The following is a 17,810-nucleotide window of genomic DNA, read 5'->3' on the forward strand; positions in this document are numbered from 1 at the left end:
GTTACTGGGTCTGCTTCCTAGAGGAATTTTTCTGGGTTCCCGTAGCTATTCCACCTATTCTGTATAAGGTGCCACCTGTAGCTGCTGGCTGCTGTCTTCTGCCACTGCCTTTGGAACCCAAGGATCCCAATGGCTTCCAAGCGCTGGAACTACTGGTAGTTAATTTAAGGCATAAACCTCCCGCCTGAGTGCCCAGACCTGCAATCTACAGCCTGAAGCAATGGGCTCTTAGCTCTCGGGACTTGGAGCTGAAAGTCGGGGGTCTTCCAGTCCAGCCCTGTGCCTTGGACACTCAGAGACCACAGACTGCAGAGCTGAAGTGCTTTTCCTCCCCTACCCCTTTTTCCAATCTGGCCAGAGCAAAAGGACCCCAGCCAGCACATTGGTAACACTGTAACTTCCGATCTTAAACAAAGTTAGCTGCTACCAATATTGTATGAAATGAATAGACTTTTTAAATTAAAATTAGGGACTTGGGGAATAGCTTGTTGGTAGAGGGTTTCCTAACATGTGCAAGGACCTAGATGCAATTGCTAACACACACAGAAAACCAAATTATATCATTCTCCGTAAATATTACAAGAATGGTGTTTGGATGCAAAGCTTGCCAAAGTCAGTCAAAGGCACTTGAAAACTGAACACTGTAAGCAATCTTATTTTCTGCACCTTACTAGTTCAAGGTTATTTTTCCCTTCAAATTTTATGTTTAAAAATATTTACGTTTTTATTTTTTATGTAATTTGGATGAAGTTATCAAGCTACTTTTCTGTATGTGTGCCAATTATTAAACTACTACTTGTGTGTTGAAAATAATTAAACTTAACATTTTGTGCAAAATCTTGTGGGGTGCAGCTGGGGGTCTCTGGGTCCTCCCACCTTGGCATGTGGGCTCCAGCTGTGGGTGTGGGAGGGAGGTCCCTCCCAGCTCGGGGGCGGGGGGGGGCAAGTGGAATGCGCATGCGCACGCCCGGGTGGACCCGGCCCACTGCTCCTTGCTCTCCAGGCCTCGCCCTTGTCCTGCTGCGCTCTCGCCATGGACGGAGGGCAGGTGGTGTGCTCTGGCTGGCTGAGGAAGTCGCCCCCCGAGAAGAAGCTGAGATTCTGTGTGAGTGCGGGCAGGGGGTGGCACGGTCCCCAGCTTGGGGTCCAGCAGAGGCCGGGACGGGTGGACCCAGGGTAGCTGGAAGGGGTCAGGGTGGCGTCTTCTCTGGGGCAGCCTAGTCCGTACATCCGGTAGCTCCAAGTGAGGCCATAAACAGGGCGGCAGGTGGACCCCGGGTGGCCGGAAGGGGTCAGGGTGGCGTCTTCTGGGGCTTCAGGAGGGGTTGACCCAGTGGCAGGTGGACACCAGGCGGCCGCGCAGTCCCAGCTCCAGGGGCTCCAGGATTGCGCACAGACAGAGCAGCAGGTGTGGCCGGCAGAGGTCGGGGCAGCTGGTCCTTCTCCATGGGGGACGGTCACCAGCTCCCGCCCAGACCCCTCCTTGACCACTGATTGCAATGTGGAGTTTGTACCATATAGGAGCCAGATACAGTGCATTGTCACAGTTCAGGCCACCTTACCGTGAGCCGTGTGGGTTGAGGACATGCCAGGAGCGGGTTGAGTCCCACCCTTCCCTTTGTGCACCCCCGGGGGGATGGAGGTCGTCTGCCTCCCACAGTCCACAGCCACTGCTGATCTAAGTGAGGATGTACCCTCAGTTCCCGTTAATTTCAATCAATTAAAAGGTTTAAGGGCAAAAAAGTGGCAGCACTACTCGCCAGTTCTTCTATGAAGAAAGTTGCTTTTTCTTTTTTTGATGGATTGAGCCACTCTCTCAGCCCTTTTTTGTGGTAGGTTTTTTGGATATAGGGTCTTGGGAACTTTTTATCTGAACCATGATCCTCCTGTTCGCTGCCTCCTGACCAGCTAGAATTACAGGCGTGGGTCTCTAGTGCCTGACAAAAGTTGCTTTTTGATAAAACACAAGCTGCTTCTATCTGAGCTGGTCTGCTACCGTGTGGAGATCCCACTGGACAAACTTGTGACCTAATGGAGCCTTCCTGTCAGGAATCACCACAAGATGGCTTTTCACTCTCAATTTCATTAATGCCTTCACTGCTTGCTCACTGTTGACACCCACCCTTCTCTATTATTGTCTTGAGGAAGGCCGTATGCACACTGTTGCTTTGCTACTTCTCTGAAAGTCCTCAGCCAAACCTACCTTTCCCTGTCCCAAATGCCTTCTCCCTTCACTGGCCTGTCCATTCTCCTGACTTCGGTCACACTGTTTGCATGCTGTCATTGCCACCTTAAATTTCCACCTGAGGGTGTGTTCTGAATCCCACTCCTGTGTATCCAACTGTGAGCTGGACAGCCCTGCTAGGTGTCTTCAGTAAATACAAACTCACCACACCCAGAGCTAAACCCTGTCTTTCCCGCCTCTCCTCCCCGCCATCCTCTCAGTGAATGGTGCCCCTCGCCAGCCACTCACTCCAATAAAAGACGAGGATATGTGAGTTGTATTGAGGGACAAAAGAAGTAGAATAGCTGGACATTGTGAAAAAGAAAAATCAACCAGAGGCCCCAGTCTCCCAGATTTTAGCTCATTACAGAGCAGTAGTTTTCCCACATCTAAACCATCAACAGACCCACAAGATTTGCCGTTGCTGACACAATTCCATCCTCAGTTCCCTGACTCTTAACATCTGTGGCCATTTTTTAACAGCCACCCGCTGGACACTCCTATGCCAGGCCTTGTGTTTAGACCATTTATATTTATATGGAACTACATCCATTGCACACTTTGAGAAGGGAGGTGTCGTGCCCAAAGTGGTCTAGCATTGGCCCAAGGCCTGAGTTTTGTAAAGAAAAACATTTTACTTTGAGGAGATTATAGATGCACAACCAGGTGTAACAAATAGTGAAAGCAGATTTAGGTACCTGGTATCCAGAAGTCCCTAATGATTGCATCAGGGACACCTGTAGTGTAACATCATTGTCAAGGAACCAACAGCAGTGCAGTCAAGGAACAGAAGGTTTCCATCACAGCAGAGCCCAAGACACCCACTTGTAGCCACATCCACCCCTGCTGTATCCTAACCCACAACAGCTGCTAAACTGCTCTGTTTCTATAATTGTCATTGCATGCATGTTACAGAAATGAATTCGGAGAGTTCAAAACTGAAATTTTGTGTTCATTCTCTGAACTTTGTGCATAGTTCTCTGGAGACTCATGCAAGTGGTTGCATGTATTAAAAGTTCATTTTAAGTTATTTCTGTAATTTGTTGGTATATAGTAATTGTACAGAGGGTTTCGTTGTGATATTTATGTCATTGCTAAGCAGCGCTCCAAGATGTGAATGCCAGAGTTTGATCACGTAACCATTCACCCATTAGATTTAACTCACTTTTCCCTGACTAAGATGTTGAGCGTCTTGGAATGTGATACCTAGAAGCAGCGGATCCTTATTGGCCAAATGCATTTCATGTCTTCTGCCTGTTTTCTGTATGGATTTTTTGGTTTGTCACTCTTTAGTTTTGAGGGATCTTGATATGGTAAATAGTACTCTTTTGCTGAGTGTGTGGTTTGCATTTCCTCCCAGTCTGTAGTTTGCTTTTTATCTACTGAACAGGGATCCAAAGGGCAGAAGGTTTTCATTTGGATAACTCCAGCTTATCAGCTTTTCCTTTTCTTGGTTGTACATTTTTTGATCAAACCTGATAATGCTTTGATTAGCCCGAGGCCCTGTGTGTTTTTCCAAACATTTTAAGTTTATGGTTTTTAAGTCCATGACCTGACACGTTGAGTTAATTTTTGTAGAAGACGTGACACTTAGGGAAGCTCTTTGCTTTTCTGCAATGGATGATACCAGTTGCTCCAGCACCCTTGTTGACGAGGCTTTCCTTCCATCAAATTGCTCAAAAACTGTCAAAAATCAGCCATGCATATTTCTGTGGGTTCTTTCTGGGTGTCGTGCTCTGGTCCCCGTCCCATGTGTCTGCCCTCTGTCTGTGCTGCTCAGGCTGGATAACTATTGCCATGTCATGAGTTGAAATCTGGGAGACGGAGGCCTGTGGTTTATTGTTTTTCACAATGTTCAGCTATTCTACTTCTTTGGTTTTTGAATACACCTCTTACAAAACCGGGGTTTTTTAGAGGCAAACTCTTGCTGTGTATCCTAGGTTGGCCTCAAACTCTTTGTCCTCTTGCCTTGGCCTACCCAGTGCTGGGATTATAGACCTGTACCACCACACTGGGCTGCAATAATCAGTTTATGTCTAAAATGTCTTGATGGGATTTTGGTAGGAACTGCATTAAACCTGTGTATCACTTTGGAGAAAAATGGCATCTTTACTATGCTGAGTCTCATAATCCATGCAATTATTTCATGTTTGTCTTCTTGATTTCTTTCATCAGCCTTCTATAGTTTTCACCATTCAAATCCTCTTCAACATGTTTTCATGTTTTGCTGTCTTTCCACCTGATCAGTAGTTCATTCCTTTGGGGGTGGATCTCCTGCCCCAGCCTCCTGAGTAGCTGGAATTACAGCTATTCAGGCATTCACCACCATGACAGATTTCATTCCCTTCTTTCCAGAAGTTGCAAAGGCATTGCATTTTTAATTTCAGGGTCTTCATGTTCATGCTAAGATGTGGAAATGCAATGATTTCTGTGTGGTTTATATTTTTTTTTGGTACTTAGTTTTGAACTTAGGGCCTACACCTTGAACAATAGAACTGGCCCTATTTTTGTGTGTATGTGAAGGGTTTCTTCAAGATAGGGTCTCATGAACTATTTTCCTGGGCTGGCTTTGAACCAAGATTTTCCTTATCTCTGCCTTCTGAGTAGCTAGGATTACAGGCATGAGCCACTGGCACTTGGCTGTATGTTTATCTTGAAGTAAAATGTTAGGTGCTGAATTTTCTTTGACTTATTTCTTGTGATGTTAAAGACTTCACTTGTGCTAGGATTTTAATAGTGAGAGGATTCTTTGGAATTTTTCTATGTAGAGAATCTGTTATTTGCATAGAGGATTTGGCATATGGTTTTATATTTTCCTGTCTAATCTGTAAGCTCTGTTTCATTTTCATGCCTTCTTGACTTGGCTAGATGTTGAATAACAGTGTTGAAAATGCACACTTGGCCTAGGTCCCAATCTCAGGAGAAAGCTTTCGGTCTTCTACCATCAGTTTAAGGTCAGCTGTGGGGTTTTTGTGTCTGTTCTTTATCAATTGAGGAAGTTGCTCCTCTTTTTCTGAGAGTATTTTATGATGAATAGATGTTGAATCTTGTGGAGTGTCTGTTTTGTTTCCGTTGATGTAATGGTTGATTTTCAAATAATGAAACAAACTGGAGCCTCTGGAATGAAATTTGGATACTCATGGTACATAGTTGTGTGTGTTGCTGAAATGTGTTTAGCAATACTTTGTTAACCATTTTTGTGCCTTTATTCATGGCAGATATCGTCCTATAGATTTTTTTGTTTGCACTGTCACTATTTGTTTTTAGTGCCAGGGTAATATTACTTTCAAAAATTGAACTAAGCCACGTGCTAGTGGCTCACACCTGTAATCCTAGCTACTTGGAAGGCTTGAGCTTAGGAGAATACAGTTACAGGACAGCATAGGCAACACTTCAGGAGACCCTATGTCAACTAACACCTGGGCACAGTGATGCACCTGTCATCCAATGTGTAGTAGGTGAGTAAAATAGGAAGATCGAGGTCAAGGCAAGCCTGAACAGAAAATGAGACCCTGTCACCAAAATAAGTAGAAAAAAAGGGCAGGAGGCATGGCCCATGTGACAGTGTGCCTGCTTAGCAAGTGTGAAGCCCTGAGTTTAAATCCCACTAGCACCAAAAGAATATTGAACTGAGATATGGTTCCTTCTCTCCTATATTCTTGAAAAGATTGGGTACAATTGGTATCAGTCACTGAATAGTTGATCGAACTCTCCAAATGAAACCATCTGGGCCTGGAATTATCTTCACTAGGGATTTTTAAACATCATTTGATCAAGTTTTGAATTAGTTATGGAGCTGTGTAAAGTACCTATTTCATATTGGGTGAATGATCCTCAAAGAGATCACTCTACTTCGTCTCAGTCACTAACTCTATGTGTGTAGAGTTGCAGTCCCTGTTTTCCTCTGAGTATCTGCAGGGTCTGTCCTATGTTTTTTCAGACCAAGTCTTGCTATGTAGCCCAACTTGGCCTTGAACTTGCAGCATAGCCCAGGCTGGCCTTCAACTAGTGATCCCTCTGCCTCACCTCCTGAGTGCTGGATCACAGATGTGCACCACCACACGTGACTTCATTGTTTTGTTTGTTGTTGTTTTTTGGTTTTTTTGTAGTGCTGGGGTTTGAATTCAGGGACTACATCTTGAGCCACTCCACCAGCCCTTTTTTGGATGGGTGTTTGGGTCTCACAAACTATTGGTCTAGGTTGACTTTGAACCATGACCCTCCTGATCTCTGCCTCCTGAGTAGCTGGATCACAGGCTGAGCCTCCGGCACTGGGCTCTGGCTTCATTGTGTTTGTCAGTCTTGCTAGAGGCTTGTCACTTTCCTTGCTCTTTCAAAGAACCAGCTGTTTGTTTCATTTATCTTCTCTGTTTTTTTCTCTTTTTAATTTCAGTTATCTTTGCTCTTTTTTACGTCCTTTCTTGTGCTTGCATTAGATTTCTTTTGATTTTGTTTTTCTAGATTTTTGATTTGAGACTTTTCTTCTCTAATTTTCATTATACATTATAAATTTGTACTCTTCTTTCATTATCTCCATAAATTTTGTAAAGTTGCATTTTAATTTCTTCTTTGCTTTGGTGTGTCGTGTTATTTCTTCTTTGACACCTGGAGTACTTGGAAGTGTGTTGTTTCATTTCCAAATATTGGAAGGTTTTCCTCTTGTCTTTCTGGACTGATTTCATTTTGATTCTGTTGTGTGATTAGGAAAAACTGCATATTTTGACTGTTTTGAGTATGTAGAGTTTTATTTTTTTGTGCAAGTCTGTTTTGCTTTATGTTCCAGGGTACTGGATTGTTTATTTTGCTTTCATTGGGCAAAGTGTCCTAAAATGTGCTTTTGACTGATGGTGCTGTGGAATTCTTCTAGAGTCGGTCAAATTTCTGTCCAGCTCTTCTCTCAGTTGTTGAGAGGCAGATGTTGGCGTCTCCATCTACACCTGAGGATCTGTCCATTCCTCACTTCAGTGTTGTCAGGTTTTGCTTTACGTATTTTGGGACTCAGTCGTTTGGTGCGTGTGTGTTGGGAATTACAATGTCTTCTTGGAGGCCTGACCTTTTTTCATTACATGTTAGCCTTCTGAGTTTCTCGTAGTAATTTTCTTTGCTCTGAAGTCTACTTGCTAGTTGATGCAGTAGCCTACATCTGAAAATGCAGCTGTTTCCTTTTATCAGTGTTCACAGGATACATCATTTTCCATCTTTTTCTTTCAACCCATCTGCATTGTTGAATTAGACATTTCATATACGCAACATATAGTTGAGTCCTGATTTAAATCCACTGTGGTAACTTCTGTCTAATTTGTGTTTAGGTAATTTACATTTAATATAATTACATGTTACAGTTTAAGTCTGCTTTTGTTCATAGTTGTTAGGGTTTTTTTGTTTCTGCCTTCATCTTTTTCTTTCTGAGGGTTTCTTGGACATTTGTTAGGATTTTATTTTGAATTAATTGTTCTGAGTGGAACTCTGTACAACATTTCATCAGCTACTCTGATTTCACCTTGTGTGTACAACAGCCTGTTCATGTCATCATTTGACAGTTTGAGGGAGGCATAGACACTTTGCCTCTGTTTTTGTTCCTTTGTCCTCCTCCATGTATAAATGTCTTATATATGTTCTCCACATCACATAGTATTATAATTTTGCTTCAGTCATCAAAGAATTCACAAGACTCGTTTCAGAAAAGGAAAGACTATGATGTTTACTTATATTTGTGTCTGCTATGAACTGCTTTGCTTGCTAATGTCTCAGTCCTCCTTCCATTGTTCCTTTATACTCAGAGAATTCCCTTTACATTCTTTTAGGCTGGGTCAGCCTGCAGCAGATTCTCTGCTCTCCTTTACCTGGGATCATCTTTGCATACTGACAGTATATGTAGAAGTCTGGGTTGACGGTTCTTTTATTTCAGAACCTGAAATTTTTTGTCACTTCCTCTTGGCCTCCTTTTTCTGATGGAAACTCCATAGTCATTCAAATAGCTTTTCCCCAGTAGATAAGATCTTAGCTATCTATATTATTTTACTTTCTTCTTCTCCATCTTCGTGTCGCTCTCAAGCTACTTATGCTGAGATCAATGAGGCCATGAGCTAGTTTCCCACATGGTAATTTTGGGAGTCAGCTGTGCTGTAGAAAACAGTCTTTAAAAATAAAAGAGGGGATCACTGGTTTCCAGGTCCCCCTGCATTCTCCAATATGCAGTCTTTCTCTTCTCTTTTCTCCAACTAAATTCTCTGCAAATAAAATCTTTCCGACCTCTAAAAAAAAAAAAAGAAAGGGAGGAGAGGACGCAAGGGTTAACACAGAAAACTGTTAAGTTTTCAATGTTAGAAGTTCGGAAAAACTAGAGCACCCATGGAGGGACTGTGTTGTCAACTCAAGCTATCAGCTTTTTCGAAGAGCAGAGAAGATGGCATCTTCAAGGGAAGGAGCCTGTTAGGGAAGAAAAAGACCACATCCTCGGGGAGAGTCTGTTGAGCAGATGATGCTCTCAAGGTGAAAGTGGGACAGGTGGAGGTTGGCATGGGTTGGGCGAGTATCTGTGCACGATCCAGACACAGGTTCTTTGGCCATGTGGAGCTGGACCATGTGTGAACTCTTAGATTGCTTGTGTTTCCTAAGGAAATAAGAGACAACAGAGTGGAGGTGCTGGAGGCTTATGGAGAGAAGTTCTGAGTCTATGACCACAGACCAGGAGTCAGCCTTGCCCTTGGTCAGTGCCTTAGGACTGTTGGGCAGTATGAGGCCCACTTAAAGGTCAGGTGAGATGCATGCATGGTTTTATGATGTTCCAGGTGTGCACACATAAGTGGGACTAGAACGAGACCTAGACGGATATGGGGTTGTGGTTCTGCCAAATATGAGGAATGCAGAAAGTGGCAAGGGACGCTGATGGTGATGGATCACAGAAAGAAATTTGGAAAAGGAGACAATGAAAGAGGGCAGGAATGAGAGACTAATTGGGATCTGAGAAATTGCAAAAACTGTCAGAATCTTAGCATTTGCAGTATTTTGGAGTTGTGTACAATGTGCTTTGTGGTTTTGGCATAAGAAAAGCCCAGTAAGTTAGGTGGGTACTGGTGATTCTCCTTATATAGATGAGGACAGATCCCAAGAGGTAAAGACTTAATCCATGTCACACGATAAGACAGTGATAAAGTGTAGACTCACCCACAGCTCTTTGTGTGCTGAGTTTCTTACACTTCTTTCAGGTCTATGTGTGGAATATGAAATAGAGCTCAAGGGACATGCAATCAAGTTTTAGGTTCTGCAGTATGGGATGCCACAAGGACTTTATTCACTCAGTGAAGTGTTAGGTTCTAAAGTGTGAAATGCTGTGAGGACTTTATTCTTGGTGACACATATGGACTGCTTACTATGTACAAGCCCTCATTATATGGACCTTTTAGTATGTATAAGGAACTGCTGTAAGTACAAGGGACACAGCAGTGAAACAGACAGGGAAAACATGGTGAGGTTTCAGAGGGGCTTCTCCATGATTCTTCCAAAGAATCATGAATTGGCATAAAGTGCATTGTACTAAAAGAAGGGAAACAGGAGTTTTCATTCTCATTGTGTGACATTTTTTCGTCTCTACATGTTTGAGGGAAGGGATGTCCCTAGCTGTAGACTGAGACCCCATAGTGTGGGAAGATCTACCGTGCCTGAAAGTACAGTGTACATGGATCTCTATTCCCGCCTGAGTAGATGGTTGCTGTGAGGTGCTGGGTCTTCAGTCAATGTCCTGACCTGAAGTGTGGGGTGCCACCTCTTATTTTACAAAATGAGACCTTTTGCCAGCGATGCTGTGCTAATGTGCATTCTGAAATTGTCCTCCATTTCTGACACTAGGGACATCTCAAAGGGAGATGGAGACCATGAGCAGCCTCTATCCTTAACTTAGCAGCCTTTCAAAGCTTTGAAATAACTAGAGAATCTGACCTCCATTATGTCTTCCTGATGGGATCTAGGCCTGGAGGAAACGCTGGTTTATCCTGCGGCGTGGCCAGACGAGCGGTGACCCAGATGTTCTGGAATACTTCAAGAACGACCACTCCAAGAAGCCCCTGCGGAGTATCAGCCTGAGCCTGTGTGAGCGAGTGGATGAAGGTGCCACGCTCCCTAAGAAGAGGCTGCCAGATGGTTTTGTGTTTCACGTCCAGACCGCAGAGCGCACCTTTTACCTGGTGGCCGAGACAAGGGAAGATATGAATAAGTGGGTGCAGAGCATCTGCCAGATCTGTGGCTTCACAGAGGACGTGGCGAGCACAGGTAGGCAGACCCCAGAGGGCTGAGGTGGGGAGAGCAGCTGTGGCCCAGCCTTCGTCCTCAGCAGAGTTGTCAAAGGGTAAAAGGAAGATGGGGTTGGTAAATAGTAGAGGGATCCCTGGCCCTAATTATGCTCCAGTAGGAAACCAGTGGTAGTCCTCTGAAATTCAGCTCTTTTGTGCTGGCCAGTGCTCCATCTCTGTCTGTCCATCCCACTTTTTCCAACCTATCCTGCAGTTATCCTCTACCAACAGTCCCTTAATTTTTGGCATTTTAAAGGCATTGAAGTGACTAGTGAATTTTATCCTCCTCTTTTGTTTTTTGAGATCCTTTGTGAGTACTGTGGTTGTTTAATCCATTTGTGAGGGAGGAGGGCAGGTGAGAGAAGGAAGCAGTAACTTAGCTTTGGGTTTTCGTGAGCCATGTTCAGATTAGGAAATCCATAGAGACAGAAAGTGGAATGACAGTGGGCTGGGGAGTGGGATGACTGCTACTGATGACAGGATTTCTCTTTGAAGGGGAGAAATGTTCTAGAATGAGATAGTGATAACTGTTGTACACCTGTGTGAATAGACTAAAAACCACTGACTATTGCACTTTAAAATGGTGACCTTTACAGTAGATGAATTTTTATCTTAGTTTTTTTAATACAGAATTTCCTCAGATGTTTCTAGGACCAGCCATGTTTGGGAGCCCCTGGACTTTGCAGCAACTTCAGGCAAAGATGTGAGGCCAGCTGGTCTCAAGTGTGTCATTCACAGAGGGCCACACTGGCTTCAGCTCTGTACTCCAGTTCCTGTGAATGGTTCAACAGGATCTGTGGCCCTCATACTCCAGGCCCTCCCTGCAAATAGTGTGACCACACTGCCTGCCCTGTGCATCCCACTCTGAGCTCTATGGATTTTGTCTTCCTTAGAGAAGGACAATGAGCCCATCTCCTCTAAAGTTGTTTGATTCAGTCTTTGCTTCTGTTTACCCCAAATCTTTGTCACTTACAGGCTTTATGGTTTTGTTTCTCCTCTTTATTTTGTTTCTAATGGAAAATAATTCATGCTCATTGGTAAAAACAGCCTTTATAAGTGTTAGAAATGTGCCCAGGAAATATCTCATCTTTTTAGGAAATAGGTCTGAGCAGGAGGAAAGTAGCCAGAAAGCAAGTTGCTTTTAATTGAATTGTTTCCTCAGGGGTCGGAGGTATTCACAGCAGTGCAAACACATCCTTGAGATGCAGGAAAGTTACTGTGGTGCAGATGCCTTTTCGAGCACTCACATATGTGAGGATGTTGTTGAGTCCTTGCTCTTACTGAGTAGGGGTTAAGCACAACGAAAGTGTGGAATCCACATTTTCTGGGCTTGCTTTCATTGGTGGGAAGATTCATTTGCTCCTTCTCAGGTTATTCATTCACGCGTTCTGTCGGTCTATGTTTATTGAGCACTTTGTGCCATCCCTGTCATAACCGATGAGCACGTAAAGGTGAACAGCAAGCCTCCGGGGTGCAGATGTCCCCACCTGGTGGAGGCGCTGATGTGCAGCCGTACTCATGGGGCGTCTGCAGCAGGCATCACCAGGGTCGGAGACGCTGGCTTGGGCTCCTCAAACTTAGTGATGGAAGGAGGATTTGGGAGTGTTACGTGGTCAGGAAGATCCTCAGTAGGAAGTAATCAACTGAATATTTTATCAAGTTCTTGGTCTATTAGAGGATATGTTCCCTTAAGACCTTGGCTTCCTTTTCTGAGGAGTTGTTTTATAGGCTGTCTGTTGGTCTAATTGCCAAGCAAGGATATGAGTTGTCTTAAGAGAGAGTTGGTTCTTTGGGAACTCTTTCTGATGGCAGCCGATTTTCTTCCTTCTGAAAGGGGAATCTGGTCACCTAATAAGTTTTGTTTTAATCAAGCAGCTTTCTTTTCTTTTTTTATTGTTGGGCTGGGTGGGAGTACATTGTGGGATTTACAAAAGTTCTTACAATATATCGAATGTATCATCCTTGAACTCACCTCCTCCACCATTCTCCTTTACCCCTCCTTTCCTGGGATAGTTTCAACAGGTGTCATTTTTGCATTTACACGCGTGTACACGGTATTTACACTATATCACCCTCCAGAACCCTTTCCCCAACAGCTTTCTTAAAATGTGGACGATGGCTACAAAGCCTTGGGATGGCTTAAGCTCGGTCTCCTGGTCACTCCTGGGAGTAGGGGGATGAGGAGAAGCCGCAAGTTAACCTGACCTGCTAAGGACATGAACGGGCTGATTGCATGAAACAGCTCCATGGACTTTGTTTTCAGGTTCTACTAAGGAACAGTACTTTTTCTTTCATGTCCAGCACTTCACTGAAGATCTTGGGTTAGGTTCAGGCAGGCACTCAGTTTCCATTACCCCTGGGTCTCTTTACCATTTGGACCGGAAGCTCCCTGTTTTCGCACCAGGGTCCTTCACAGGCTTGGCTCCCTCCTGTCAGCCTGTGCTGCTCATGTGTCCAAGTCAACACTCTGGTTATGTGAGAAACTTGGTGATCAGATTCTTCGCTTCTTTTTTTTTTTTTTTGTCAGTACTAGGAACTGAACTCAGGGCCTTGAACTTGCAAGGCAAGCACTGTACTACTTGAGCCATGCCTCCAGTCCTTTTGCTTTCAGTTTATTTTCAGACACAGTCTCATTCTTGCCTGGCTGGCCTCGGTTTCTTCTGAATAGCAAGAATTATAGGTGTGAGCCACCGTGGTCAGGCAGAGACTCCATTTCTATTGTGAAATGGGCAGAGTGCCTTCTGTTCTCCCCTACTGTTCCAGCATCTCTTTGGGTGTACCACGGAGACTCAAGGTGAACATTTCTAAAGCACTGTTCACTGGGAGTCTGGAGGGGAGTCCCCTGCACCCCTAAACCTGTGAGAGTCATTCTGGGACACTCTCTAAAATACACTTCCTTTTTCTGTCTTTTTATCCCTTCTTCAAGGGTTTTGTAGGAACCAGTCCAAAAACTTCAGGTTTTGTTATTTTTGTTTGTTTGTTTCATTTTATGCTTTTTAGCTTTCAGCTAGTTTTGTTGAAAGTGGAGTCTTTCTTTTCACTGGGGAGATTTTTTGAGAGATGGGGGTCTCACAGTGTTGCCCAGGCTGGACCTGAACTCTTGGGCTCAACTGATCCTCCTGCCTCAGCATTCTGAGTGGTGGGACAGGCATATGACTCCTTGCACAGCTGTTATTTTTTTTAATCCATCTTGCCATTTCCGGATTCTTATTTCTTCTGCCACCCTCCAATTCTTTCCATATTCCATACAAAAGTGTGTAGTCTGAATCCTGCAGGATTAAGAGTACACTAGAAGGGAAACTGTGTCTGCATGTTGACTTCAGCCTAGAGGAAACAGCTACCTCCTGACAGAGTTCTGTGCCCAAGGGACCCAGGGATGTGCTCATGATGGGAAAGCAATTCTGAGTAAAGCAGCAAGAAGATTTTTTGTTGCGTGTGTGCAGTTTATTTCAGTGGTCCTTTTGTCGGGTGCATGAGCAAGCATAACTGGGGACTTGGAATGTCAGGCAGGAGGAGCCAGTGACACGTGCAGTGGAGCCTGGTCAGCGCTTCACTATCCCTGGGGAGTGGGAATATCAGGCAGATGGAGCCTGTTTCACACGTAGAGCCTGAACCAAGTGTTTGCTGATGAGACTTTAACAGAAGGGAAATGGTACTCACAGCTCCAGTGGGTGAACTTACAAGAAATGGGATTGACTTCTGGAGTGGGAGCGACACCCCTGCAAGCTGCTCCAGGGGCAGCAGGGCAAGGAACAGCCCCTGTCCAGCTGAGATGGCCAGGGTCTCACCTCTCCCTGGGAGCAGAGAGTGGTAGCATGTATGTGGGAGGAGAGAAAGGTGTGGTCATTGCTTCCCCTGCACTTAGCATTTGCTTTTGTCTGACAACCCAATTTAAGATAAAAACACCTCTCTTCTTTTATTACAGGCTCCCTGAGAAATGTGTCCTCAGCCAGTCCAGGGCCCAGCTCTTCTCCAGCTGGGCTCACCATCGCCACTCAGCCCCATCTTCAGGAACGGAATCCCTCAGCCCAGTCATGCCGTGGCCGGCCCACCTTGTTCATGGTTGATCCACCTGTGTCCAACATGCATGGCACCTGGTTCACCAGAGGGTCTGGGAATTACATCGAATTCCGTCGGAGTGGGAGAGGGAAAAAGATGGTGCGGTGGGCACCATCTGTTGACCTGGCTCAGGGCTGTGCATCTTAGCTTCTGCTTTGTAATTCAAAAGACAACGAATTAAAAGTCTTTTATTCAGTGCATAATAAAAAACACTTTCTTAAACTTATGTAACCAGAGCTAATTGTGTTTGTATGACTAACAATGACCATTGGGTCCCAGAGAAACTTTCTATTAACCAGAATCATGGAGGGGAAGTTGAACATGGTAGGACACATCCGTAATGCCAGCAGTCACTCTGAAGGCTGAGGCAGGAAGATCACGAGCTAGAATAAAGCCTAGGCAACAAAGCAAGGTTCTTTCTCAAATAAACCAAGGGCTGAGGATGTAGCTTAGTGGTAGAGCACTTGCTTAGAATACATAAGGCCCTGGGATCTATCCCCACCACCTCAAAAAGGCAAAAAGAAATGGGAAGGCATCAGCGGCTGGAGTTTCATAATTGTAAAGACAAACTCAACTGATTTTCTGGTCTTGTGAGTTTAGTTAAAAAACCTTAAAATCACTGAAGAAATCCACATCTCACTTTTGCTCTGGAGCTGTGCCATTCCTTCTGGAAGCTATTATCCACATGAGCTATTCAGATTTAAATTAGTTAAAATTAAGTGAAACTTAAAGTCCAGCTCCTTGGTTGTGTCAGTCACATCCCATGTGCCCAGGGCCCCATCACAGAGAAACCCTTCCATTATCACAGAAAGTTCTGGAGTAAGGACTCAGCTCTATGACATGGCCTGGATTTTCCTAACCCCACCAGCTCTCTACAGGTGAGAACCTGTGTGTATCCCCATCACCTGTTGCTCCAATCGTGTGTGTGCAAACAGTCGGCCTTGCCAGAGCTGGTTCCCACTTGCTCCACAGTCAGAATACCACGAATCATGGTCCTTAATTAATTTAGAAATACCTAATCTGTGTTAGGAAAATTGTTGCAAACAGAGACGTGGTCATGTTAATACATCACCTCATGATGTCCACGAAGACATTTTCATACATAACCTCACTTGAGCCAGTCAAACACAGATGTAGACGTGGGCAAGTACCTCGTCACAGCTGCAAGAGCTAGACTCACGGCTAACACTGGCCAGGACAGGACAGACCGGGGCCCTCATTCCTGTGGCCTGTGCTTTCTTGACAACGTGGCTCAGCCTCGTGGTCTGGGAGTCACTGGGCATCACAGCAGAGGTTTGACCCCACTGTTTTTTGGTTAACTTGTTTTTATTTTTGAGATGGCTGCTTGCTATGTTTCCAAGGCATGTTAAACTCTGATCCTCCTGCTGTGGCCTCGTAAGTAACTGGAATTGCAAGCACTTGCCTAGTTCAGACCTTGAGGCTGCCTCTGGACCCATTTCTGTGAAGGTTGATGGTCCAACTATTCACACCATGCAGTGAGTTCCCAGCAGAGAGGATGCTTCAGTCAAGGCCACTGACCTCGGCTCAAAACTGAAAATGGTCCCTGATTCTCAAATCACAGAGATCCAGACAGTAGCCTAGTAAGCCACAGGTGTATGCTTTGGGATCAGTCAAGTTTCGGTCCAAATTCAGATCCTGAAACTTCCTTTGGAATTTTTGGCCACTATCTTGACATCTATGTCTCCAGTTTCCTCATCTTCAGCATGATGATCCCTAACTCAAAGCCAACTAAGGAGTGTAAAATGACAACACCAGGTGTACAGCAGTGGATCCTCACTTCTGCTTTCCTATTATCCTCATGCTCTGTTCCTTTCCACCATTTGTGGGACTGCTGGGTGTAGAGGAACAGGCCTCAGCATCACAGTTCTGGACAAAGTATTTGATATCAGTGCCTGAAAATCACTATACACATGGAGTTCCTAAGGTTGTTGTCACTCTCCTGACCAGTGAAGCCACCGGAATGCTCGAAAACAGGTGGTGATGTGTGGCTCGTCTGCAAATCTCACTTGGACTTTGTGTAATGCCAGCAATTGCAATACCCCACCCACCTCCTCTACAGTGGCAGCTGCACTGAAAGATTTTCCTTGATACCATGGAGAATCCAGACAAAATCCATAGTATAGTCTCAGAAACTGAACAGTAGATGAGAGAAGGCAGACTGTGGAGGAAGAAAATTTGGAAAACCCATAGGGTGAATTTTCTGTCTCTCCTGAATTATCTCCAGGAGGTGGTGCCTCATCAAAAGGCAGAAGGGAGCAAATGGCTGATGTTCTCATACAAACCCCATCTTTCAAGGTGGAGAGACCAGGAAAGGAGACCTATATGACTACAAAGGAGTGAGCATCCCGGAGAGGGAAAAGTTGGAGAACGTACTGCCTATTCTGGATGTGACACCATCATATCCCAGGCTCCCTGAAAGCCACAGGTATGGGGCTGACCCAAACCAGCACTAAAGTTCTGTGTAGCCTGAACTACGTGTTCAGGACTGCCACACTTAGGAGAGCCTCAGTCTGTGACTCAGGAGACAGAACTCATCTCAACCTAACCATAATGACTTCTTGCAGAAAGAAGAATCCTCTCATCTCCTGGAGGACTGTAGCAGAAATGAGGATCTATACAACATAACATCCACAGCATTCAGTACATATCCCAAAATCTACACACACAGAGAACCAGCAATATGGAACCAACTCTCAGTGGAAGGCATAATTCAGATGTTGGAATGATCAAACAGATTCTAAAGTCCTTGTTATAGCAACACTCTATGTGATTAAGAAGCACACTTGAAATTAAAGGAAGGAAGGAAAAAACCCTCTGACAACCCAGAAGGATACTTGCTGCAATAGGATCCTTCAGGAAGGAAGAAGAATGCAGATATTCTCAGAAGAGAATTTCCAGATCTGACTTAAGGAAATGCCAGGATGATCTTCAGGAGAAGCAAGAGGGGCCAGAAGGAATCTTGAGTCTCCAGCCATGAGGGAGGAGCACCAGAGTAGACAGGTTCCCCAGCAAAGGCCTGGGAGCACTGGTAGCAGAAGCTGAGCTCAGTCTGGTGAGGCTGCTCCTGCTCTTCCTCTTCCTCTGTCTTCACCTCTTGCTATGTGAGCCCCTGGGACACATTTCCCAGCTCCCATTTAACTGACATGCCTCAATGTCACTTTGCTCGTTTTAAAACTAAGTTTAAAGTATACAAAAGTTTTTATATAATTGGCTATTTC

General features: G+C 44.7%; 1 pseudogene; it reads left to right on the forward strand.

The window, feature by feature from the left end:
• The first annotated feature begins 1,033 nt into the window (after window positions 1-1,033).
• LOC109679534 (GRB2-associated-binding protein 2-like) overlaps window positions 1,034-17,810 on the forward strand; it is a 42,663-nt pseudogene continuing 25,886 nt past the window's right edge.

The sequence above is a fragment of the Castor canadensis genome, unplaced genomic scaffold (genome assembly GCF_047511655.1).
Source record: "Castor canadensis unplaced genomic scaffold, mCasCan1.hap1v2 HAP1_SCAFFOLD_66, whole genome shotgun sequence".
NCBI classification, from domain to species: Eukaryota; Metazoa; Chordata; class Mammalia; order Rodentia; family Castoridae; genus Castor; species Castor canadensis.